At 44.5% G+C, this 25,789-nt stretch overlaps 1 protein-coding gene and 1 pseudogene across 6 annotated transcripts in view; both read right to left on the reverse strand.

Annotated features, from left to right (window-relative positions):
• tenm2a (teneurin transmembrane protein 2a) overlaps positions 1 to 25,789 on the reverse strand; it is a 352,857-nt gene that overhangs the window by 142,213 nt on the left and 184,855 nt on the right. The gene's annotated exons all lie outside the window — the stretch shown is intronic.
• LOC114768665 (uncharacterized) lies at positions 10,289 to 10,438 on the reverse strand (annotated as a pseudogene).

Here is a 25,789-nt window from a genome sequence, read left to right on the forward strand (position 1 = left end):
GCTGTCAGTAAAGGCACCAAAGACAGTGGTTCAAACTAAGCTAACAGCTCAGCAGAGGCTATCTACAGCCGGCACTCGCGTTAAAATACCAACAGCGCTTGTCAGTCACGTCGCGGCGCCCACGGCGACGCAGGGAAGCAGGCAGATACGCTCTGCACGAGGGAGCCACCGAGACGCAATTATGAGCATGACATAGGCGTCCAGCAAACAAGCACTTATATTTTATTATATTATATTCCCCACAGCGTTGTGTGTCTGATGGGCAAACAATGCGCTGTGTGCAAACAGGTTCTCGGTACCTCCAAATATACACTTTTCCAGCATCCTCCACGCACACTGAACATGCTAAATATATATAACACATATAAAATGGCTACAGTTTCACACAGACACAGTGCACAGTTGTGAGTTTTGCTTTGTTTTTTTTTGGTTTTTTATTTCTGTTTAGCATTAATAAAGTCTGAGTCCCGCCATTCATAGAATGTAAAACATTCTGCCAGGCATCTTATCCAGAAGGATCATACGCACTTCTACTGTTCACTGTGTTCTCGAGATTAGCAACGACATGCTGAATAGGCTTTGGCCTTGGCTGAACTGCAGGTACATAACAGCCATTTATGGATACATTCCAACGTATTCCAGAACTCTGCTTCCTAAAAGTGTTACGTAAAATACCTACTTTATTACAAACTGCATCACAGGCGATCATAAAAATAGGCCTTAATGTAAGCATATTATACCATTTTATGTATAATATACACTAAATACATGAATAAAATAAACTTTTCAAAAGTTTAGGGTCATTTAGAAATATCCTATTTTGGTGCATTAGAAACCCAGTCCAGACATTGTTCATGTTGTAAATGAGTTCCAATGGCATGATGTGCTTGTCAATGATTCGTTTTTTGTTGTCATTTCTACATTAAAAACAATGTCATTTCTAAATGACCGTAAACCTTTGAACACTGACCACACACACACACACACACACACACAGTTGCCCATTTGCTTAATCCAGTTGTGCTGTTTTGGACCATGATAATAATAATTCTATCATCTTCTAGCAACACACACACAGGACAACAAGCTTTCCTTTTACCAATCAGACTGCTACCCGTAGCATGACAAAGCAAGGAGAAACATTCGTAAACATTTCCAGTTCCTTGATTCTCCTGATCGCAGGTCTGGTCTCCTCAGAGTGTAATTTATCTTAATGCCATAAAAATATGCCTGTGTAAAACGGACCTTAACAAGGAGCTAATTTCCAGCCGGAAGAGGGCCGAGGCAAGTGAGGGGAGAGCCATTAGGGCGAGCGAGCGAGACCGCGAGACTGACTCCAGACCAGCATGAGGCTTCCGCTCCTAACAAGGAAGGCTGGAGAACCACAGGGGGAATCAACTCCCATAGAACAAGCAGACGGGTCTTCCAGGCTCTTTTGCTCTCGTACACTTCTTTGGTAAGTCTTTTGTCTTTTTTGCTCTTTCTAACTTCACACTTTGTTTTTCTTTCTGTAGAGATTGACTGTTACTCAAACTCTTTAGGTGTCTCTCTCGCTATCTTGATTTCTGCTTTTCCCATATTCCACATCCTCAAAAGTGTGATTTTCAGATCCAGACTGCACATAACAGAATGTGCAGATAAGAATGTGTTGCATGATGAATTAGTATCTCTACTGTCGTACTGTTCTTGAACATAGAACAGTGGTGATCCTGCAGCATTAACACTCCTTCACCAAGCTCTTTTCACCTTCTAATCTAACAGAGAGCAGTGAGAAGGTTAAAAATATGGTTAAAAGGTAAATGCCAAATCAGTGTTAATTATCACTCATCATATTACCACATTTAGTCATTATTCCACCTCATCCACTGCATTAAAATATATAAGAATAATTAACTATAAAATTGAGATTGAAGGGACACGTTTATTTAACAGACAGATTCTGATCATTTTTCTGTAACGAATCGGTTCTGACTGATTCAGAAATAAATATCCCACCGTTCACAAATATATTTCTTGATTCAGCAACAAGACATTTTGATTTAGTCGAGAGTTTGATGTACTGTTGACAACATTGCATCGTGGTGGACTTGGAATTTCAGGGTCAGGGGAAAATTTCATAAAATGAATCCAGTCATAAATATAATGCAAATCCTCAGGTGTTTTGTTGTGGTGGTAACTGTGTTTCTGCTAAATTTAAATGAACGTTTCCCTGCTTGCTCATGTCAAGTGGTGTCCGTCAGTCACATGCCAACACAGACGGCCTGGTGTCCGGACACACCCTGGACACAAGAATACGATCTGAAGTTCTCGGAACAGGTAAACAGCAATATCCTTACAAGCCAATGAAAACGATTAAAATGTGACCTGACACAACGTACACATGGGCTTGTCCCGTTAGGCCATAACCAGCAGGTAAACACATCACGCCGACTTGCTGCATTTAAGATTGTGTCCGAATCCCGAGTGGAGCCTTGACTTTTAGCCCCAGTCAGGAACATTGTTTAAGAAACAGCGAAAAAAAAAACACTGGATGGAGATGGAATTATTAATACGAGAAGCATGACAAAAGCAGAAGTCAATTCACAACTCTGTTTAATAGGGTGGCAGTAGTCTCTGAACCAGACAACCATTAAGTCCCAGGTTCAAACCCAACTTACTTCCATTGTGTCCCTGAGTAACTACTGACTGTAATTTCAACAATATTGCATCATGGGAATGCAGTGTCAATCCAAGCAAATGTGCAGAAACAACCCTTTATTAACCCAAACTTTATTTGACAAAAACTAGAACCAGGACTGGCAAGAAAGGGAAAACATTCCAGGGGTGGAAGTAGATGCGGGATCTGGGGAGCACGGATCCGTAGTGGTTATCAGGAGATGGGAGGCGTGACAACCAGATGAACCTGGACTCCAGTCAACACTTCAGATCGGTGCTGATGGGGGAAAAAGTCAAGAGTCTCTCCTCTCCCTCCCCCTCTCCATCTCAGTAGTAGTATATGCTCTCGCCAACCCCCCCGCCCCACCCCATCTCTCCATCTTGTCACCCAGAAGCCCCTTCCAGAACATGATTAATCACTCCATGCTAATGAGTTATTTACTAATTAGCAGCTGACGTGTGAGTGGGAGAGGGGAGCACCATTTGCATGATGACACGGGTGGCTGCGGCAGTTAGCACTGACTCAACCCAACTGCGCTCCTGTGATTAAGACAGGAACCATGAGGGGAGGAGAGCAGGAGAGAAACGCAGAGAGAGACATGCAGAATTGAATGCTGCTGCTGCAATGGGATTTTAAGGCAAATTTATCATACCAAGGATTTTCATTATGAATTAGATTAATATAAAACAAATCAATTTTATAGAAAGAGTAACAAAAACAATGTGTTATGCCAACCAATCTGGGATCACTTGTGGCCGGCTCAGTTAGTGAAAGTGAGGTTATTGTCATTGTGCAACAGTGCAGCACAGCACACGGTGACACAACAAAATGTGTCCTCTGCTTTTAACCATCACTCTTAGTTAGCAGTGGGCAGCCATGACAGGGGCCCAGGGAGCAGTGTGTGGGGACGGTGCTTTGCTCATTGGCACCTTGGCGGCTCGGGATTTGAACCAGCAACCTTCCAATTACGGGTCCATTTCCTTAGCCGTTATGCCACCACTGCCCTAAAAACATTAAAACATCTGTTAGAAAATATTGCCTTTTGTGTGTAAATTACAAATGGATCCTGAAAACCAACACAAACCATATATTTTTATTAAACTGTCCTCTATCAAACGTATTCTGGGTCCGGTCTTGCCATCGTTCACCGTCACTCTGTGTGTGCGTGGTATGGGTGACAGGGAGTGTGCGGTGGGTGTGCAATGTGCAGGGTCAGTGGGCCTGCTGTGTGGCCATAGGGCGCCAGCGGTTTTAGGGTCTCATGGTAAGAGTCGTTTGGAGTCTGGGGTCTGGTGTATGTCTATGGTCGTGTATTTTCACGTGTCCCCCTTGTGAGTGAGCCTTTCCTTTCCGCATTTTCACTTCCCATTTCCCAAAGTAGATACCAATATGTTTGTCCCGTAATTCAATAAACAAAATGTTTTTCGTTCAAGCACCTGTGCCTGGGTGGTGTCGTGACATATCTATAATTAAAGACCCTCAAAGCTGGAGGACGAGTAAGCCTGTACATATATCCTTCTGCATGTCACCCATGTTCTTTATGACATGGGCGCCCAGCGAAATCACAACACAGACCCAGTCTGTTAAATGAACTGGAACTTTCTACTCTGCATGTCCCACCTGCTGCTACTGTAATTGGGGTTTACCAGGGGAGAAATTTCAAGACCGAGAACAAGCAAACAGGCAGAGGTGGGAGTCTTTTTTTTTTTCTATTCATTTCCAGTTTTGCTGTATTCCTCGAAATCCTCTTTTATCTTTCTTTTCAGGCACATACAGACACAGCCGCAGCCGCGAAATGCTCGCCGAATGCCCAGGGGGGAACATCTGCAGCAACTCTCTGTGACACGCTGCTGATCTCTTTCCTCTAATTTGAGTGCTTGTTTTAAAGAACACCAAGCAGATGGCCTCCTTTTTTTAACCCGAAGCAGGTTGCAGGTCATGGGAGAATATTTGAGGTGAACAAACAGAATGGGCTTTCAAATGCAGTGCAGGGGTAACATGGGGACATCTATCTATCTATCCATCCATCCATCCATCCATCCATCCATCCATCCATCCATCCATCCATCCATCCATCCATCTATCATGCAGCTATACATCTATCTATCTACCTACCTACCTACATATTTTCATATTTACGTTCCTACCTATCTATGCTTGTGTGTGTGTGTGTGTGTGTGTGTGTGTGAGAAAAGCTGTTTGCATCTCCCTCTCTGGAGGTGGGAGCGTGTTTGAGTGCATCAATCAAACTGTGACTGCGAAACTGACGTTGGATTGTGGAGGGGGCGCGCTGGCTCCTGACACAGCAAAATAGCTGGCAAACCCCCGGCATCAACACATCCTGTACCACAACCTTGGGGAAATACATTCAAATAAATTCTGCATGACCTCAAGACACTTATTAAAAAAAAAAAAATCATAAAAATTTGTAGCAACCGACAAAACTACAATTCCAAAATAAAAAATAATTTTTTCATGATTAAAAAAAGTCCATATTCAGCATCAACGAGACGTTAGTCTTAAAATTATTCTTAAAATGATGTATTATTTCACATAAAACAGAAAAAAGTCTTATTCTGTAGTGACATATTAGCCACAGAACAGGGAGATGATGAGATGACTGTTTGTGTGATGATGTTCTGGCGTGATTAAGTCATATCCTACAGCGAACTTGATCTTCAAACACCACCTTTCAGAATGGATCGCACCACCCGGAGAAGAATGGAATGTAAGAAGGGAAGGGAAGAGGGGTCCAACTGCATCTCCAGGGAGCGGAGCTCTGCTGTGGACGCGTGTTTAGACACGCTATCATGCACGTGTGTACAGAGGCAACCAGCCTAATGAAGACCTTCAGACAGATCCAGCACATCAGAATGCATGATAGCGCGCACACACAAACACAGACACACGACTTCCATCCTAAATGCAAACACCAACTCACAATGGCACTCACACACACATGCAAACTCCCTTCACAGATATAATGTGTGTGCACACACACACACCAACTAACACCATATGTACAGACAGGCGTGCAAGGTGAAAATCAATAAAAAGCTCAGACACGCGCAAAGATGCTGAAACAGATGCACGCTTGCCATCTGGTCTCAGGTGTGTTCATGCCACAGACACACACACACACACACACACTCATCAACAAGACACATAAACAGAAAATCTGATACTTGCGTGCATAAACAGGTTTGCCTCCATTTAAGACAAATGTGTAAATGTGTCGTTTGCTCTGGTGCTCTCGTCTCAGCGATCGGCCTCTGAGGAGAGACTCGACCCCGCACTCGCCAGGTTAAAAGCGATGTGCGATGGCAGATGAGGCTTTTATCCCCTCCCCAGAGGGGAGACGGCGGGGTCAAACCTCAAGAGCTATTCTGGTTCAAACACTCACATGCACGCACACGCCTACAAAAAATACCCAAAACAAATATACACTGTACAGGGTCTCACACACACAGTAAATATCTGACTAAACCATATACAAAAACCCTAACATCATTGTTGTAAATGTACATAAATAACTAACTCAATCAATTAATCAATATAAAAAAAATCCAACCCCATCTGTCCATGTCATTGATGTCAGAGATTGTGGTGATTTGATATGCGGCCTGATTCAGCACTAGAAAACACCACAGGCTCCAACACACACCACCCTGGCGGCGTCCCGGCAGGCGACAGCACGTTTACCCCACACCGGCCCGTGTGTTGCCATAATTCTACACGCACAAGCCAATTAATGTCAATCCATTCCCACAAGCCGCTGCTGACGAGGGTTAATGGACCAATGGTGCTGCCTGTAACTGGAACGGCTGTTTCTCAGCTATGATTCTCAGCTATGATTCCGGAAAACTGACCCAGAAAGAGCTGCGGGCCGATGTCAACTAGCAGTCATTTTACAATTATTAACATGGATTGATCAAAAATTCTATATGGACCGAACTGACAAGCTATTTTTTCACTCTTTTCACACAGAATGCTATTTCCAAAATCATTTAAAATCAACCACTTACAGCATATTCCATATCTCCAGCAGAGATAATGTTTGTTGGTTCGACTTTCTATGCTCAAATGGGTAATTGTAAAAACAAAAGATTGTGTTCAAATTGTGTTCGCACCTTCAATTCTGATTTTGGAATTCAGATTTAGATTTTTTTTTTCTTATCTGAAGATTTGAAGGAATTGTATACAACAGTAAATTTTGAATAGCCTGTAGTACTGGGTGGAGGAAATATAGCAATGGAGGAAATATAGTGTTCCTGGTTCAAATAAAGCGGGGAAAGTACTGTTTTAAATAAAAAGATAAATAAAGTTCAATATCAAGTGGTTTCAGGTCTGTTAAGCCAAGATTCATGTTGTTATTGCAGTGTGAAAAAAAGACTGCAATACTTTCTCTTTAAATTGGCTTAGTTACCTTGATTTTAATAAAAAAATTCAGGATATTAATGCTGTTCTGTAACAGCCAAGTATTTAAGCCTTCTTTTTAAGTGTTCTCTTCTTCAATAAACAATTATGATTTAAAAATTCAATCTGCGCTGTGTTGCCTCTTACACAGGTTAATAACAGTAATTATTTTGTATTTGTGCAAATAGTACAGATTTTTCCCAAAAAACTCCTTAAGGAAAATTACACCACCTGAGATGATATTTATGCTGGATAACTGAATAAAATGGTAGCCTAGTGGGTAAGACACTCTCCAGTGAATCAAAAGACCACAAAGTCCCAGGTTCAAACCTCACTTACTACTCCATTGTGTCCCTGAGCAAGACACTTAACCCTCTGTGTCTCCAGGGGGGACTGTCGCTCTGGATAAGGCCGTCTGATTAATGCCGTAAATCTAAATTATAAACATTATCCTTGAAGTGTAGTATCAAACTACCGCCAGGTGACAGGTTGGGCTGAAGTGTCTCCTGCTGCAGGTACAGATGGGCCACACAAAGAGCATTGTCACTGACATCGCCTCCCTCGGATAACTGATACCCGGACCACTCCGACTGGGGTAATGTCTGTATGGTCCGGCACGTGGCCAGAGAAACGAGACGCCACTCTGAACCACCCACACCATCCAAATAGAGCCGTCTGAAAGGCGAGAGCTGATTGGCTCACATGCTGCTTCCTTTTTTTCCCTCTGAAGATGATAAATTTGCCTCTCAGAAACTCAATCCGGCACCGGAGCCCTCCAGCTCAAACCCTGCCGAGGGTCTTGTTCCGCGTGTCTCTCTCCTCTCTCCGCTGTGGCATACTCTTGTTAGCCCGTCAAGCTGCATGTCCATTTTCTCTGTTGGCCAGACACGCATACACACACATCCACACACACACACACACTCGCTGGCTACACTTTCTTCCCGGAACTGGCTGCAGCATTAACATGGGAATTGATTTTCAGTGCGCGCTGTACATGCCTCCCGATAGGAGCTAAAGCCGTTCATGAAATCTGCCTTTCTGGAAAAGTGTATAGATTACACCGCTGATCTTGTGCTGATCGATAAATGTAAGCAATGGGCAAATTAATTGCTTGTGACAAGAGAGGGCCGACCGCAACAGCCAAGAAAGGGGAGTGGGGAGGGGAGGATGGCGGAGAGAAAATACAGAGTGAATGAGTGTGTGTGTTGCGTGCGTGTGTGTATGTGTGTGTGAGCGAGAGAGAGACAGAGTGAGCATGGGCACATTGGAGAATGATTGACGAGTAAAGTATGTGCAAGTGTGTGTATATGTGCGTGCATTTCATGCTGTTGTTTCAAAATGACATCACTTTTAAGACACATCTGTCTATAAAGGCCGGAAAACTCAACCTGTGATCCTTCCTGTAAGCATTTTACATTTACATTTTTTACATTTTATATTTACAGCGTTTATCAGACGCCCTTATCCAGTGACTTATAATCAGTAGTTACAGGGACAGTCCTCCCTGGAGCAACTCAGGGTTAAGTGTCCTGCTCAGGGACACAATGGTAGTAAGTGGGATTTGAACCTGAGTCTTCTGGTTCATAGGCAAGTGTGTTAACCCCTAGGCTACTACCACCCTAAGCACATCTCCTTCTTTCATTGGACAGCAAAAACAGTAAAAACCCTGAAAAATTTAGTGATTGTTGTAATGTTTAGATCAGGTCAACAGAAAGATATTGTGGAATGTACCCATCAGATTGCCAGACTTTGTGTTTTTTTAAAGAGTAGTCAAAACAGCAGATGCATGGTCAGTACAAACATTTGTTGATTCACAATTACACCAGATATGAATAAGACATTTTGCTAACTCTCACAAAGAAAAAAAAATTATTATTAAAAGAAAGAAATACAAAAAGATTTACTTCTGGTTTAGAGGATATAAAAAGTTATAGGTAGTGTAGAGGTAGTTACGTGTTTATTACACATGTGCTAAATTTATTGACCCAGTGCCTCAAAAACCTACAAAAACGTGTGTGTGTGTGTGTGTGTGTGTGTGTGTGTGTAGAATAACATCTGATTTCTTTTCCTGACCCCCAGCTTCCCCCTTCACTCCTTTGTCCTGCAACTATTCACCTTCTGGTTCTCTCCATCCTGTAAGTTACCCCCCCCTGCATGCCCTCTCTCTGCAGTGTCTGCGGAGGTAAGATGGATAGCGGCAGAACAAGTCCCGCCAGAACGCTCAGTAAAAATAGCCGCCCACTCGTCCTGCAGTGCTTCTGTTCACCTCCGTCTCCCCTCATCCCTCTCTTTCCCCCTCCATCCCGACTCCGCCTTCCTCTCTGGCTCACCTCTGCTCCGCTCCGATTTGTCTTCAGCGACCCTGCGTTTTCTCATGTGCTTTAAAGTCTGCTGCTTCTTCACCCTTCAACTAGCAGCGCTCTCTCTCTCTCTCTCTCTCTCACACACACACACACACACACACACACACACGCATGCACACTCTCCCAGCCACCAATACAAGTGGAGACCAATAAGTGAAAGTGAAAGTGACTGGGCACTGTTATACACATCAAAAAGCTACGAAATCAGTGCCACCTTTTATTTTGATTATTGTGTGCCTTGTGTCACCAGAGTGACTTAACAATCATAGGTGGCAGGGATAGATCTCAAATATAATTATCTGCAAAAAAATTGCGATGAACCCCTGAATAGTTTGGGATCTTTTTTTTTTCTTTAACTGGTTTGTTGAACTAGTTGTCACAGGTTGGAAACATATTAATGTGACACAGAGTTAGTTTGACCATGAGACACACTGCTCAGGAAATCCTGCATGATGAAAGTGAAAGGGGTGGAAGTAGCCTAGTGGGTAACACACTCGCTTGTGAACCAGAAGACCCAGGTTCAAATCCCACTTACTACCATTGTGTCCCTGAGCAAGACACTTAACCCTAAGTTGCTCCAGGGGGACTGTCCCTGTAAATCGCTCTGGATAAGGGCATTTGATAAATACTGTAAATGTAAATGTAAAGTTAAGTGATTGTCATTGTGAAACACTGCACACAGTGACACAACGAAACGTGTCCTCTGCATTTAACCATCACCCTTGGTGAGCAGTGGGCAGCCATGACAGGCAGCAGGGGAGCCGTGTGTGGGGACAGTGCTTCGCTCATTTGGGATTCAAACCGGCTGATTACGGGTCTGTTTCCTTACCTGCTAGGCCACCACTGCCCCAATCAGGAGAGAGCGTGAATTCAGACCCCCACTACCAGAAATGATGCAGTCAAGATTCCCAGATTTGTGGAATTTGGAGGGATCAGCAAGTCAGAGCCTCGCCCTGGGAGAACCGCCATCTGGAACACGGTATCTCCCCTGCCAGGTAAGTATGAAAATGTAAAAATGTAAAAAATGTATATACTTATTACCTGAAAAACGTTGTTATAACACCACTTTTATTTCAACTGTTGCAACTTGCATATGCATACTAATTCAATTATTTTAAATAAATAATTTCCCCCCCAAATCAAATTAAGCCCAATAATCTAAATGAAATCAAATTGCACACACCTAGTTTTAACAAGAGCTGTATAAAGTATGTTAATAAAAAATAAAATCCAAATGAACAAAATAATAAGCAATTACAGTGGGTAAGGAAAGTATTCAGACCCCTTAATTTTTTTACTCTTTGTTACTCTTTGTTGCAGCCATTTGGTGAAATCGTTTAATTTCATTTTTCCCTCATTAATGTACACACAGCACCGCATATTGACAGAAAAACACAGACTAGAAAATTTGAACTATCACATGGTCCTAAGTATTCAAACCCTTTGCTGTGACACTCATGTATTTAACTCAGGTGCAGTCCATTTCTTCTGATCGTGCTTGAGAAGGTTCTGCACCCTCAGCTGTGTTCGATTATACTGACTGGACTTGACTAGTATATTTATAGTCGTCAATTCCAGACCCACACCCGCCACTTTGCCTAGCCTTGTGTTCAGTCTGACTGCTTTCCTGTGTCGTAATGTTTCCCTGATTATGTTCTGGCCCCACCCCGGGTATTTGTTTGTTTGTGCACCTCGCACCTACGTTCTTCCTTTATGATTGCTGGCACTATCACTATCTCTGCTTACATTTACATTTACGGCATTTGGCAGACGCCCTTATCCAGAGCGACTTACAACGTGCTTTCAAGTTACCATCGATGCTTGACTGTCAATCAAGTGTAGGGTATCTCGGTTATGTAAAACAAAGAAAAATTGCAATTTGTGTAACGCAAATTTCCCTCCTATTGGCCTCCGTGAATGTCATCGGAAAACAGGTCCCAGCGCAGAAGGGAATAAACTCTCTAGGGCTCTGCTCTGTTTATCTGACCCCATATTTTGCCGGGTCAACAGCTGAACCGGCGCGGCTGTCGGCAGCATCTGTGAGACCGGATCATGAATATTGCATCAGTTATCTGCAGCTACACACCAAATATACCAAGATATACACATTTGAATTAGGTGTTAATGCATGTTTCGTGGGATTTGCCCATTCGGCTGCATCCGGCAATTCACCTCGTGGTCAGGCCCATTGCCATGCTGATCACATCACACCAACAGGGCGATGAGAGGGTGTGTGATTGATCTTGTAACACTAAAGCCGTGTTTACTCAAGGGTTGTGATCCGAAAAAAGCTGCCAGGTCAAGTTTCTCAGGACGGCTGACCCTGTCCTGGTAAAATTGCCACAAGAATCGACTGCACTCATAAAAAACATCTTTCAGTAACGCATATCCAGTTGCCCAAAATTGACAGCAACTGTCCCTGCACAGAGAAGCGTGTATCATTATAAAAAGCCTATTTATAGAGAGCAATAAAAAAAAAAAGGAATCTGGCCATAAGTCAAATCTCTCTACTTCTCCGTCTGGCATTTCAGCTGGCTGGAAATAAAACAGGCTGGCAGCTGTCCGCCATGCAGGATGCAGGATGGAGGATGGGACATGACTGAAGGGCAGGGACTCAGGACGGGAGAGGTGGACAGAGGTGAGTCCCGTCTGGTGCAAATCAATAACGTATATGAATCTATTATAGTCCTCTACCACACAGTCACAGTGCAAATATCACAGCTCCATCTATTACAGACTGCAGAGGGAGGAGAGCCGAGGATTAGAACGAGGACATATTATGAAGGAGACAGAAAAAGCGCGAGTATAGAATATAGTTTTTTCTTACCCTCAAAATCACTAATTTTCAGGGGTTGACCCTCAGGACTCCCAAGAAGTGAATATGTAGTTAGGAATGTGACAGGCTGGAAATATCACTGCAGTTAAGATGAGACTGAATACAAGCATTACCACTTTTCAGATGTCTTACATTTCATAAAGTATATATATGTTTATTTTAATGTTTCTGTCTATGATGTTGAAACACCCACAGAGCATAAAATATTTCATGCATTTTGAACCTGGAATTGACTTCTGAGGGTTAGCAGATTGTAAACAATAATGCCATGTTATGTTTTTATATGGTGCAGTGCAGTTCAGATAATTTCACCTGACATCTCAGCGATGCTCAGAGAAAAAAAATCTGTTAGGTGCCAGACCTGGCCGAGAGACAGTGGAGAGGCAGGGCCGGCCCATTGGGAATATAGGCAAATGCTAAGGGCGCTATCCATCCAGGGGGTGCCACAAATGGATGAAGAAAAAAAGGATTTCTTAAAGGTCCCCTATTATGAAAATGGCACATTGTGAGGTTATTTAACATTAATACGAGTTCCCCTATCCTGTCTCTAATCCTGCAGTGGCTAGAATTGGCGATAGGTGTAAAGAGCGCTTTGGCCATTCAGAGAGCGGCAGCTCGGACAGTCGGATCTGGAATTTGTCCCCTTATGTCGTCATAAGGGCTGGTAGTAGCCTAGTGAGTAACACACCTACCTATGAAGACCCAGGTTAAAATTCCACTTACTACCATTGTGTCCCTGAACAAGACACATAACCCTGAGAGTCTCCAGGGGGAACTGTCCCTTTAACTACGGATAAGGGCGTCTGATAAATGCTGTAAATATAAATAAGGGGAAATGTAACCTCCCCTTTCACATGCTTTGTCCCCCCTCCCCCCTATTTAGTTAGGTCCTGTGAGACTCTGAAGAACCAATGAGTTAATTGAATTTATTTTATTTTTTAAAAAAACCCTTACATGACTTCCTGTTTGTCGTATAAGCGAACTGTAAATGAACTGTTGATGACGTAATTTCTGCTAAAAGTGTCTGTAAGTCTACACCACGGATGAATTTCAGAAAGATACTTCAGATACAGTATTATATGGCACCTATATAAAAGCAAAAAAAAAAAAAAGTCATAATAGGGGACTTTTTAAGTTAGTTAATCTGACTTGAATATGAAAAGAACAAGACTACATGAATTTACCTGAAACTATGTTCATTAAAAAAGTTCACTTTTGTATGCATTCAGTCCAAGATGGCAGCAAATTAGTTAGCTGTGTGTCACGAGCAGAGCACCCAGGTACAGAATGAAGGTAATCTTATTCACAGGAAGTAACAAAAACAGATGAAGCCGCTCAGGGTGATTCGTAACATCCATAAAGAACGGAGCCTAGTTTGAGTGACAGTGTTTTAGAGAGTGAGGTGCAGGGGCACTTTATACTTTGACTTTGACTCCACCTATTTGCACACCTTCACCCTACCTGTTACATATATTTTATGTTTTAGGTTAAAGACATAAAAGAGTAATATTTGGTTATGTTTGCAATATTTGCATATTGTTCATTGTTTACTTGCAATATTTGCAATAATCTGGTCTGTATCAGTCGCTAAAAGCATTTCACTACATATCATACTGTGTATGTGACAAATAAAATTTGAATTTGAATTGAATTTGAAATGCAGTGAAAGGACAGGGGGCGTGTCTGAAAAATCAGAAGTCCGGGGCTCATAAACGGGTGCAGGTCTGTGGCTGAGAAGACACCCCTGTGACACTGTGTCTATTTGGCCCTTGACCAGAAGACACTAGTGCTGAATTACCTGAGCGACGCCAATGCGCCTAAAGAAAAATCACTCCAAAATGGCACAGCGAGTGCTTTTCTTTGAGAGAACCGCTGCTGTACCTTCCTCTTCTGTGTCTCGGTGTACGGCAGGAATGCCCTGAGTGGATGAGTGAATAAACGCAGGAGTGGATCCTCGGCGGTTAAGAGGTTTTTCAGCTGATGCGCCGCAGCCCCTACTAAACCGCGCCTCTTCCAGCAAAGTTTTTTAGCTGTTGCTATGGAGACGTGGGTGACTGAGCACTCAGGCAGTCATTGTCCGCACTTGAAGCTGTCTCTCATGGAGAGGAGAGAACGAGCGAGCGCTGAGCTAAGGGCTGGACACGTACGCCTGAGAGACTAATAAGAGAGAGAGGAGAGAAAATAACATATATTTATTTGTCCCCCCCATGTGATGCTCTCGTCCAGGGGGGCTTATATTCAGTAATTACAGGTTCAGACTGCCTGCAGGAGTAATCTGTGTAAAAAAAGGAGGAGTATGTGTAAAATATTTACATTTTTTTACCATGCACACTGGTCCAAAATGCACCAAAAGCCATAAATATGATTGTGTGAATTTCCACAATCAACCCTCTAGTTTTTTCTTGTTTTTCTTTGACACTTTTGCAAAACAACATTTACCCATTTACACAAGGATTTACACCTGCACAACAGGCCAGAGCCAGAGCTGTGCCCTCCCTTGGAAAAAAAAGTTTTGTGTGTTTGTGATGTGTGTTTAGTACACTGCTGCTCTGATAAAAGCGAGGGGTGATGATTTAAAAAAAATCCATACATAAACTTTCACATCCACTCAGTTACACTTAAAGTGTATATTGTTGGTATAGGACATGACTATGGAGGTTAAGTGGTTGGTAGTAGCCTATTGGCAAACACACTCACCTATGAACCAGAAGACCCAGGTTCAAATCCCACTTACTACCATTGTGTCCCTGAGCAAGACACTTAACCCTAAGTTGCTCCAGGGGGGGACTGTCCCTGTAACTATTGATTGTAAGTCGCTGTGGATAAGGGCGTCTGATACATGCTGTAAATGTAATGTAAATGTAACTGGTTAATTGTCAGGTATATTTGGCCACACCCACCCCATTGCTGTCCCATTATAACTTTTTTTTAGAATGTAGGGGACCGCAGCATACTCAGATATAATTGGTAACATGACGTCTAAGGACAAATACCCATGAGGCAGGATGCTGCTGAGGCCACCTGTGCAGATCCTAGCTGAGAGTCCCCAGGTGGTGTCCAGTGGAGGTCATGACCCAATCAGGAGCCCCAAAGCCATAGACCAGCAGGGCGGGAAACATGCAGACACAGACTCTGTTTAACCACTGACCCTGAAATACACTGGCCAGGCCCTCTGACCCAGTCTGGACAACGTACACACAGTCAACAAAAAGGACATTGCACACACACACAAACCCCCGTTCTGTGTTCACAACCAGATGCTGTAAATTCACATCGTTTAATGAACATATTCATACCACTCGCACTCTATGCAAGGAATCGCAGAGTGGTGTCTCCGGAGAAGAATCTCTCGGGACAAAAAGGGACGAGCGACACAATCTCAGCTCATATCATAACTCCACAGAGGAGCGTATAACTCAACTCCGTCTGACTCACTCTATCGGACGTCTGAATCTCAGGGCAATCGGAGGATCTTTAATACGTTGCGAATGAGAGACGTGGACATTATTCAAATCCCGTATGGGAGAGAGAGAGACGGGGAGGGTGAAGAATTGAGAGCGATGGAGAGGGAGCGGTGCTACATATTCAACCTGCATTTTCATCTGAATGAGGGTTTCCTGCAGCCACAGCTGGTCAGGAAGGTGGAAATGAGAGCTGAATCACAGCAGCGCTCTGTGGACATGGGGAGAGGTGTGCGCTCGGTCCCGCTGCGCGCATGGAAAAGGAACAGGGCAACGAGATGGAGAGATGAAAGAGGAGGAGAGCAGGGCGCCCTCTGGATGCATCGTGCGACCCCCCCCCTCCCCCACTCAATCCTTCACGAACGGACGTTAATCACGCCTGTTGAAAGAGCGCGCGCTGCCAAGTCCGCCCTCTCACGCCCCAGCGTTCTTTCATCCTCACAATTTAGGTCCGTTGTGTGTCTGTGCCACGGTTTACCCCTGAGGGGAAGAAGTACAGCGATCTGACTGAAGGTGTGAAACTCTTCAAACTCGGGGCAACTTCCTTTTGTGTTAGTTGTGGAAATTTGAGATTATGCAATGCAGTCCATGATGCAAATGGCACTACATAAATTATAAATGGAAAGACTGAATGTAGGCACTAGAATGGTTCAAAAAACGAAATCAAAAACTGGAAACCAACTGTATTCGGGGATGAATGTAACCAAGAACAGAAACGTGTGTCAATCAAATGAATGCATTAGGTGCTAAACAAACAAACAAAAGTTAAAAAAAGGTAGAACATCCAAATAGGTCTATTTAAATTAGGTAAAATGAAAGAAGATGTGAAGAGTAATTAAGAAAATGCTGAGCTCTTGCGGTTTCTTAGGGATTCTGATACCTGCCGATCCTCTGGCAGGTTCATTGACCTTTGACATCACTGTCCGAACCCCGGGAGTAATGAGGCCAGGGTCAGAGGACCTGTGAGACCTTGACAGTGTTTACTGACACATCTTAAATAACACTATTTCTTGTCACAATTTACTATTGATGACTAAAGGACTAGGAAAACAAGCCAAAGTGATGTCTGCACTGAATCAGATTTCGCACCCCTTACCTTGCATTTATAATGTAAACAGATTATCTGACCTTAGCTGTCTTTACTTTTCCCAGTATTATATTAAATAAATGACCCTGAGAGAAACAACCTACTGAGCACGACTGCTTCTGAACTGCTTTCATCTGTCTGGTTTTGCCTCATGCATGAACAAGTAGATGCTGTAAACACTGCCCCAGTCAGCTATGAAATGAAAAAGTTCCCTGGCGTCCCCACCTGCCTACTCTGCCGAACCATCAACCATTGTTTAATAACTTTAACCATTCTTCCATCGTTATAACTGGTTATGATTGTACAAATATAATAAGACAAATGGAACACTGTCATGGGTATTGTTTTGTGTTATGCAACAGTGTTCATTACATTTTCAGAGTTCTGTTAATGACCTGAAGAATAAGAGGCTGCATGTCTGTAGCTTTAGCCGGGACCGGAGGAGAACCTGAACTCTATTACAATACACAGCTTTAGGTGTGAGATCCTGCTGAAAAATGCATAGACTGTGTGTGTTTTTGTCAGGTAGATCAAATAAAGCTCAGAATAACGTCATAAAGGGGAGGTCAGTTTGTGTGTGTGTAAGAGAGAGAGAGAGAGAGAGAGAGAGAGAGAGAAAGAGCTCTATCATCAGGCTGCACATTGCCAGAGTCCCTGGGAGCAGCTCTGAGTCAGGCTCATTTATCTGTGTGTGTCTGTGTGACCTGATTAACAGGACACTCCAACGGGACTCTGCTGGATGTCTGTGGGAGGGGCTTTGCTCTGTCAAGGGCCCCCACCACAATGTGTGTGTGTGTGTGTGTGTGTTTTAAAGCACTTTTTGAGAGTAAAGACTGGGAGAGACAAAAATAATCAACAAAAGAACCTTTATGATCTGTATGGCTGTTAAATTTTAATGTATCACCGCCCAGATCTCACATTGTGCCCATATGGACATGAAATGGAAGTGTGTGTGGCGAGTGTGCATGTCTAAATGAAAGTGTATTGAAGAAGACGAGGCAGTGTATAAGTGTCTTGCAGTCAGAATGCATGAGGTTGATTAGAACAGGCTGGTGGTACGACCATGCAGATCATTCGTGGTGTCCATACAGGTGTTAGCGTCTCACTGCGATCAGTTCTGTTGGTCTCTCCCTGCGGCCTGTGGGTAAACGCAGCCTTGTGCTCCCCTGTGTCAACACTGCTTCAGGTGCAGGATGAAAAGGTACACAGCTGAAGGCTACACTTCATATTAGACACACACACACACACACACACACACACACTAAACCATAACACCTCCGACCATAAAAGCCTGCAGTTGTTTTGTGGTACAATGTCGGGTGTGGCTCTGAGAAGGGTGTTGTTTAATGTGATTACAGGAGAGTGCAAATATGCATATGCGAGCATCCAAATTCAAATTCAAATTTTATTTGTCACATACATAGTCATATATGGTATGATATGCAGTGAAATGCTTTTTGCGACTGCTACAGACCACAGTATTGCAAATGTTGCAAGTATACAATGCACCAATATGCAAATATTGCAAACATAACCAAATATTACACTTTTACGTCTTTAACATAAAATATCTGTAACTGGTAGGGTGAAGGCGTGCAAATGAGTGAAAGACAATGTTTAAAGAAAAGAGCCATAAAAAAAGAGCAGTAAAGTAAAAAGCGCAAAGATTTTGTGCAAAGTGATTTGTGCAAAGTGATTTGTGCAAAGTGTTTTGTGCAAAGACTCCAGAGTGATTGAAGATGAACGTGCTGGAGTTCTATGTACTGTTGTTGTTGAGAGCTCGGACAGCCTGCGGGAAGAAGCTCCTCCTCATTCTCTCTGTGTTGGACTTCAGGGAGCCAAAGCGCTTCCCTGTTCGCAGCAGAGAGAACAGTCCATTGTTGGGGTGGCTGAGGTCCTTCACTATCTTCCTGGCCCTGGTACAGCACCGTTTGCTGTAGATAGATTGAAGGTCAGGGAGCTTGGCCTTCCTTGTGGGTAGGTGGTGCTACGTGTCAGTAAGATGTGATGTGATGTGGGGCTAAGTAAAATGTGATGCTTCCAAGTTCATCAGATTGCCTTTTTACCCACTAGGCAAGCTGGCATCAAGTAATCTACAAAAACTGGAATCTTGAAAGGCAAGAAATATTAACAAGAATTTACTGACATAACTTTGACCTTCCTGGCAATCCCTGGATGCAGCTCACACTGCACTTCATCTGTGACCTGACTTGACCTGTACTGACCTTGCTGAGCCTTGGTTCTACTCACGTTTCCTTGCCACTGTTGCTCACTAGGGGCCATGAGCACTGTTCTAATGTACATTATAAAAATCGCTGTACAAATAAAAATGTATGGATTGATTGAGCTACATGTGCATACGTATGATAAATAGTCTCGTTTTAGAATCTCTGTATATAGGGGGAAAAATCTCACTGTATTGTCATATACATTTATTTCTTAAATAGCCCATAATCACATACAGTTTGTCTCAATGGGCTTTGACTGGCCCTGCAGTTGACTGAAAAAGAACAGCTTTACAGGGTCAGTATGATACTTCAGGTAAAGAGAATACAAATGAATTAGGTAACTTTTCTGAGTGGATTGAAAGAGTCAAACACCTGCAGACACTGGGTGACGTTGGGCCGACGGGTGTGACATGGGATCTGTGGATCCTGGACTGGGATCAGGGCATCTGACAGCGAGCGATAAAGAGCCACGTCGGCCCCTATTTGTCCGAGGGCATCAGGTGCTGACGGAGGATCAGTCGGGCCCTTTCAGTCAAGGTGAGGAGCCTCAGATTTCCAATTATCTCCACTGCCCGGCCACTCTCCCTCTTTGGCGGTGCATTTCCATGACAATCGGCGGGGTGTCTCGCTTTGGCTGCAGGAGTCACGTGACTCCGTCTGGGGAGATGAGAGCAGGGATTGACACAGAGAATGGAAGAGAGGCTCTGCCACTCAAGTTGAGTTTTTTTTGGTCCACCACCATAGTGTCTGTAAATTTGGTGTTAATGTCACGATCATGACATGTTTGATGATTGTCATGCAAAAAATTGCAATTAATGATATCCTTTTTGATCAATAATGCACTTTCAATATACACCTCAATTGCACTGATCCCAGGATAAACATATAAATCAAAACAGCAAAACACTCCTTGTAAAAAATTCAAGACACTGTAAATAACTGAATTGAACAATTCTGAAAAAATAATTCAGCTGAAATAATTGCTTTAATTATGTAGACTAATAATTGTAATGACTGTGACAGACCAACATATTAGAATGTGTAACTATGTGTGTATCATTAGTAAACAAGTTGTAACTTTTATCTTAAGGAAAAAATGAAAACACACACAGACACGCAGCCCACCAACCACAAACAGGATCCGTAACCTCCACTTTTCTAATCTGTCTCTTTAGGCCACCATTGATGGTTAGATAGCTAAGGCCCCTCTCCTACCCCCTCTTCACAGTACTGGGAAGAAAAAATAGAAGAACCAGACACATTCCAACTGCATCACCATCCATCACACCCCCGTGGCCAATCACTCACCATGCAGGCGGAGCTATGTGGCCAATTAGTTGAGGTTCCTGGTGAATCCAGCACAGGCTGTTTACTGGATACTAATACAGGTTGATAGATGAGGCACGAGGTCTGAGCTCCTGGGAGGTAACTAAACACGCTGTCCTAAACACACACACACAATTTCAAATTCACACACACACACTTCTTTTTCCCCTCACATATCCATTTACACACATCTCTTGTACACACACGCACGCCTCTTTGCACTTCCCCCCACACAGTCATCAGGATTGGTATTAGACAGAGATACAAGAGGTACTGTATAAGTGCTGTGTTCTCACTCCATGTCCCAAAACACACACACACTCACACACACACTCAGGTATTGGCCCACACATAGCCTCTCGACGAGTGCTTAACATGCAGAGTCAAGCGCGGTTATTAGCAGTTACACTCCTTTTTTTAGCTGCTTTCCCCCTATCTGCAGTATTTCTATTAGCTCTCATTACGCACGGCGTCTCGTCTGCAAAAACCAGCGTTCCTAATTAAGCGCTGCAGCCAAGCAGTACTGACAAGGTAAACAGCCAGAGAAACAGCCGCGTTTTAAAGCCAGAAAGAAGCAGATGAGTTGATCTTTTCTGCCATAAGGGCATCAGCACTTCACTCAGGCTTTTACAATACAATACCATTGCTATAAATGACCAAGTCTGCATAATAACATTTGGATAAATTAGATCAAAATAATGGCCTCTTGTAATCTTGTACAATGTATTCTAAAATTCATCGGGGCAGTGGTGGCCTAGTGGTTAAGGAAGCGTCCCTGTAATCAGAAGGTTGCCGGTCATGGCTGTCAAGCCTGTCATGGCTGCCCACTGTTCACTCAGGGTGATGGGTTAAATGCAGAGGACAAATTTCACTGTGTGCACCGTGTGCTGTGCTGCTGTGTATCACATTTGACAATCTCTACACTTTAAAAAAAATAATCAAGAATCACAGAGCAGCACTGTACAGACTGAGGTCAAGATAAAAAATATTTTGTTCCTTACAAATCATGTCATAATACTAGATCTCAGGAAAGAGTGACATAGATTTAAATTCTGAACAAGTTTGAATGAATAATTCCAGGCAAGACCTGTTTAATTTCATTTTGTCTGAAACATATAATATATAATGCACTGTTAGCCTATTTATATAAATGAATTTTCTCTCCCAAGTTGTGATACTGTGATGCAAAAAGTGCAAAGAGTTTAAAGGGGCTTAGATGAAAAATACAATATAATATAGAGTGCTGACCAGGTTTCTTCAAGACAAATCCAAATTGTGTTCAGATGTCCAGCTAGTTACTGACTGAGATAGGCTGATTCTCTTTCATAAAATGTGACCAATTGCATTATATGTTGTGAATGGTGTGACTATATCTCTAGAATGTGTGGAAAAAAAACATATCCACCCACCTCAGAAAACTCATCTTGCAACACGGCACAAAACTCAGTATTCGGCAGCCAGTTTTAATGTTGAGGCTGACACGCTTTTTGACAGAGTCATGCCCCTGACAGACTCTCGCTCTCAAAACAGATGAACTCATCAGTGCCTTCAGGTTGTGGTGGGGGGAGGATATGACCTCTACTGTGCCTGGGTGTGGAGGGCCAGCTGCTTGGTCAGTCTGGAGCTGAAAGTCCCCCATGGTCCAAAGGGTCTCTTTCTGCTCCAGGCCAGAATGGCCTTGTGCACAGCTGTCAAACAGATGATGTCGCGGAGCTCCTGGAACCAAAGTGCTACGGCGCAATCTTGACACAAAAGCCCCCAAAGCCTGCAGAGGGCAGTATGCTGAGGCAAAATCACTCACACAGTGTGCGCCTTTTGGTTTTTGGCTTCACCCAACTTTGAGTGCTGGTTACTAAGTCCTTACTGAGCCACAGCCTTTGGCTCCAGAGCCTGAGAAGACACAGGGTGAGCTGCCAAAGCCGGAGAGCAGCATACTGCAGCTTTCCCTGGGCTGCCATCGCCATGGCAACTGGGACCCGTAGCCTCTGGAACGTCCCCGACAGCTCTGGCACACTCCGGGTCGCGGCGTGGTGCACTGACATCGGAGTAAAAGTCAAAACATGTGACCGCTTCTCTCGTGGCACTTTCATAAATCGACAAACTCCCAAACTCTCCGTCCACCGCGTCCTTCACGAGTTCTTGCTGTGAGCCAGTGTAGGAGTTTTTTTACTTTTAGGGGGGATGAGGGAGGAGAGGACAGTGGCGAGAGATTGATTTAGCACACCGCTGTGAGGTGCAGTTATTTTATTAGGGTCAGGGGGTGTTAAGAGCGCGATTCAGAGGCGGTCATTCATTTTTAATGGCGGCGAGAATGACACAGTGATTAATCGGCGGAAGGGCGAGTGGACTCGGCTGCACTGATTTAGCATTGAGGTGAATGGCACAACCTATTGATCATGCGCTGGGGGAATGTGGACTGAACCATTGATTTTGGTTGGGGGGGGGTGAAGTAAAAAAAAAAAAAAACCATTGATTTCTGCGGGGCGTGTCCTTTAGTTTGGATTTGGCGCATGGCACGACTTGAATGAGTCTGCGAGCGATGGGCTTGAATGGCAACGGCTATCGACAAGGCATAAGTCAACTCGGAGTGGCACATCGATTCTGAGCAAAGGACAAGGAGACAAAGGTGGTCGTGATTGATTCCCTTTGGGTTTGACTGAAGGGTGGCTGCTTTAAATGACACTCCATAACCGGGAAAATGCCCCAGGGCACCACTACAGTCATCATCAGAGAAACTCCGGCTACACGGGGGGATTAAAACATTAAGGGGAGGCATTAAAGCAGGGACTTCCCGCCGCCTGGCTGCAGGTGGCATTCCCAAACATTCCCAGGTGTAGACAGCTTGGCTGAAGCCATGGTGGGACACATTTAAGACCATCAAGTTGACAGATTCGCAGTGGAGGCCCATGAAAGCTTGCAGAGAGAGTTTTTACCCAGCATGCAGCATTGGGGAATTTGGCAAGGGAAAAGAAATAGGATAAATTCAACATTATGCATTTTTTGTTTGCGTTTGTACATTGTACAATGCACACTGGATTGCCTCCGTCTTTATGTAGATTTCTGGAATGTCTTTTGCTTTTTGATGTAAATTGTTTTTAGCTCACCCCACAAAAAATTGCAACGCCTGTGCAATAACGCAGGAGTGCAAGGTCACAACTTATATATTTATTTTGTCACCCCCCCCAAAACACAAAGCACTCCTATTACTGAGCATATTGATTAAGACAAACGCTGCTTAAATGGGAATATCGACGTTCCCGCTGCACCTTTTCTGCTGAACGATGTGTTTCTCAAACATTCCGTCTTTCATCTAATATCTGTTCATCGACAGGAAGCTGTCGCTCAGTCCCCGCTATGAAAATGAAGTGCTGGATGTGGCTGCTATTTCTGCTCCAAATCCCCGGGCCCTCCGGGCCCGACACCGGATCCACTGGCAAGGTGAGAATCGAAATGGATGTCGCCTTTTGTAATCCTGTATCACTCGTGGCAGCGATGTTTAAAAAACGGGACGCCGCCTTTTCCACACAATTTGACCTGATCCTTTAATCCTTCAAATGAATGTGGGGGTTTTGTTGCACGATCAATGAGATCCTCATACACTGAACTGATTAGAATCTTATCATCACTGGGACGTACCAACAGCACCCGATTCCACGGGTTGAAACTATACGTTAGGAAACTCGCTGATTGATGCAGATGTACAGAGTGTGACAATCAAGTGTTCTTTGATTTTGGCCTGTACGAGACACCAGTTAATGGGGGTAAAATGCTCCTTTCATGTGTCTTCAAAGTGACACGGATCACTTAATCAAATTGCCTAACGATTGGCTCATTGACCGTTCGGAGGTAGGGCCCTGTGCCGTTGGGGCGGACGGAGAAGGAGCTCTTGGGCGGAGGGTTGTTACGCTGGGCTGAGTCGGCGAGCATGTGGACGCAGGCCTGCCCACAGGAAGCAGCCCAGACCCACGCCCTGCAAGAACCTCTGTGGGAGAGAGAGAATGCAGACGCGGGTCGATGCGACAGTGCGCCGTGCCGATCAATCCGGATTAGCGAGCCGCCAGGGGGGCGGAGCGCCGCGGGGCTGAACTCGTTCCTGTGCAGACAGGATGCGGCCGGCAGGGGGCAGCTGGGGGAGGAGGAGCTTTGTGTTGGAGATGAAGCCTCCCAGCGGGGGGCGGATAACAGCAGGTAGAGCAGAGGGAGAGGTGTGAAGCCACGGAGGCGGCTGAGGCTTAAGAACCGGAGAAGGGGGGGTGACCGAGAGAGTTGCGTTCAGCAGCCAATGACTTAATGTCATCCAGGCAGCACATCTGTCAGCAGGGGGGGGTGGGGGCGCCGCCAGGGGAATAAAAAAAAAAAAAAACCTACAAAAAAGAAGGCGGGGGAGAGGCGAAAGCCTGAAGCTGCATTCAGAGCGCGAGCCCGGCCGGCGTGGGGCCGAATGTGGTTAGGAAGCCGGCGGAGCGGGTTAGGGGGGATATAACAGTGGGGTCTGCAAAGAGTGTGAGGCATTAGCTGAGTTAGGAGTTGTTGCTGAAGAGATTTTAAGACCACTAACTGTCGCATTTGCCGGTCCTTCGGCGTGGCGGTGAGCCAGAGCAATCCACTTATGCCCACCTGCCTCGCCCCCCAGGGTGCCGCGGCGAGCCGGAGCTGCACACCCCGTCTCCTGCGGAGGTGGGCATCCCATGGTGTCTGGCAAGACGGCGGGGGATTATCCACTCGCGTGAAGAAGGGGAGAGAATAGTCATCAGGGCTGGCAACTTACAGGCGGCGATCTCCTCCCCTCCCCTCACGCTGAGCCTCAAACTCCCGGCCAATCAGAAGCAGCGCTGCTCCCTCTTGCATAAATAACGTTTTTTTTATTATAATAAGCAGTGAGTTCATGGTTTTTATTAACCCCCCAGTGATCGATCTGAAAGCTGATATGCATCCATCCCAGTGCACACGACTGAATCCAGGTGCATCACCCGAAGACAAAGAAATGTATTCTGTTTTTTAAAAAAAAAGCTAAATCTGGGATGGCACCTGTGTGGCACTTGTTGCTTTTATCCCGCGGCGCACTCGAGTGCCACACAGGAACCACTTTTTAACCAAAATCCATCTCTCCCAGCTCACCCCACGCACATCAGACCTCACACGCTGCCTTCAGCGCCTCTTCGACAGGCTTGGACCAGCCCTCATTATCCCGCCGCTCGGCTCGAAACGCGGGACGCTGATTAATTATCGTTCGCCGAGCTTGATGGCGGGTCAGGCCAGGGGGATGCGAGGGGTGCACAGTCGGCCACAGCGAAAGTGCAATAAACATTCGCCATGACGACTTGCTGCGCAAACTGTGGTCATTAACAGAAATGAGAAGTGCTAGACTGGCCACTGTCACATGGCATGAATTAAGGGAAAATCCATATGGACCCTT

This window comes from Denticeps clupeoides, chromosome 18 (assembly GCF_900700375.1).
Source record: "Denticeps clupeoides chromosome 18, fDenClu1.1, whole genome shotgun sequence".
Lineage (NCBI taxonomy): Eukaryota > Metazoa > Chordata > Actinopteri > Clupeiformes > Denticipitidae > Denticeps > Denticeps clupeoides.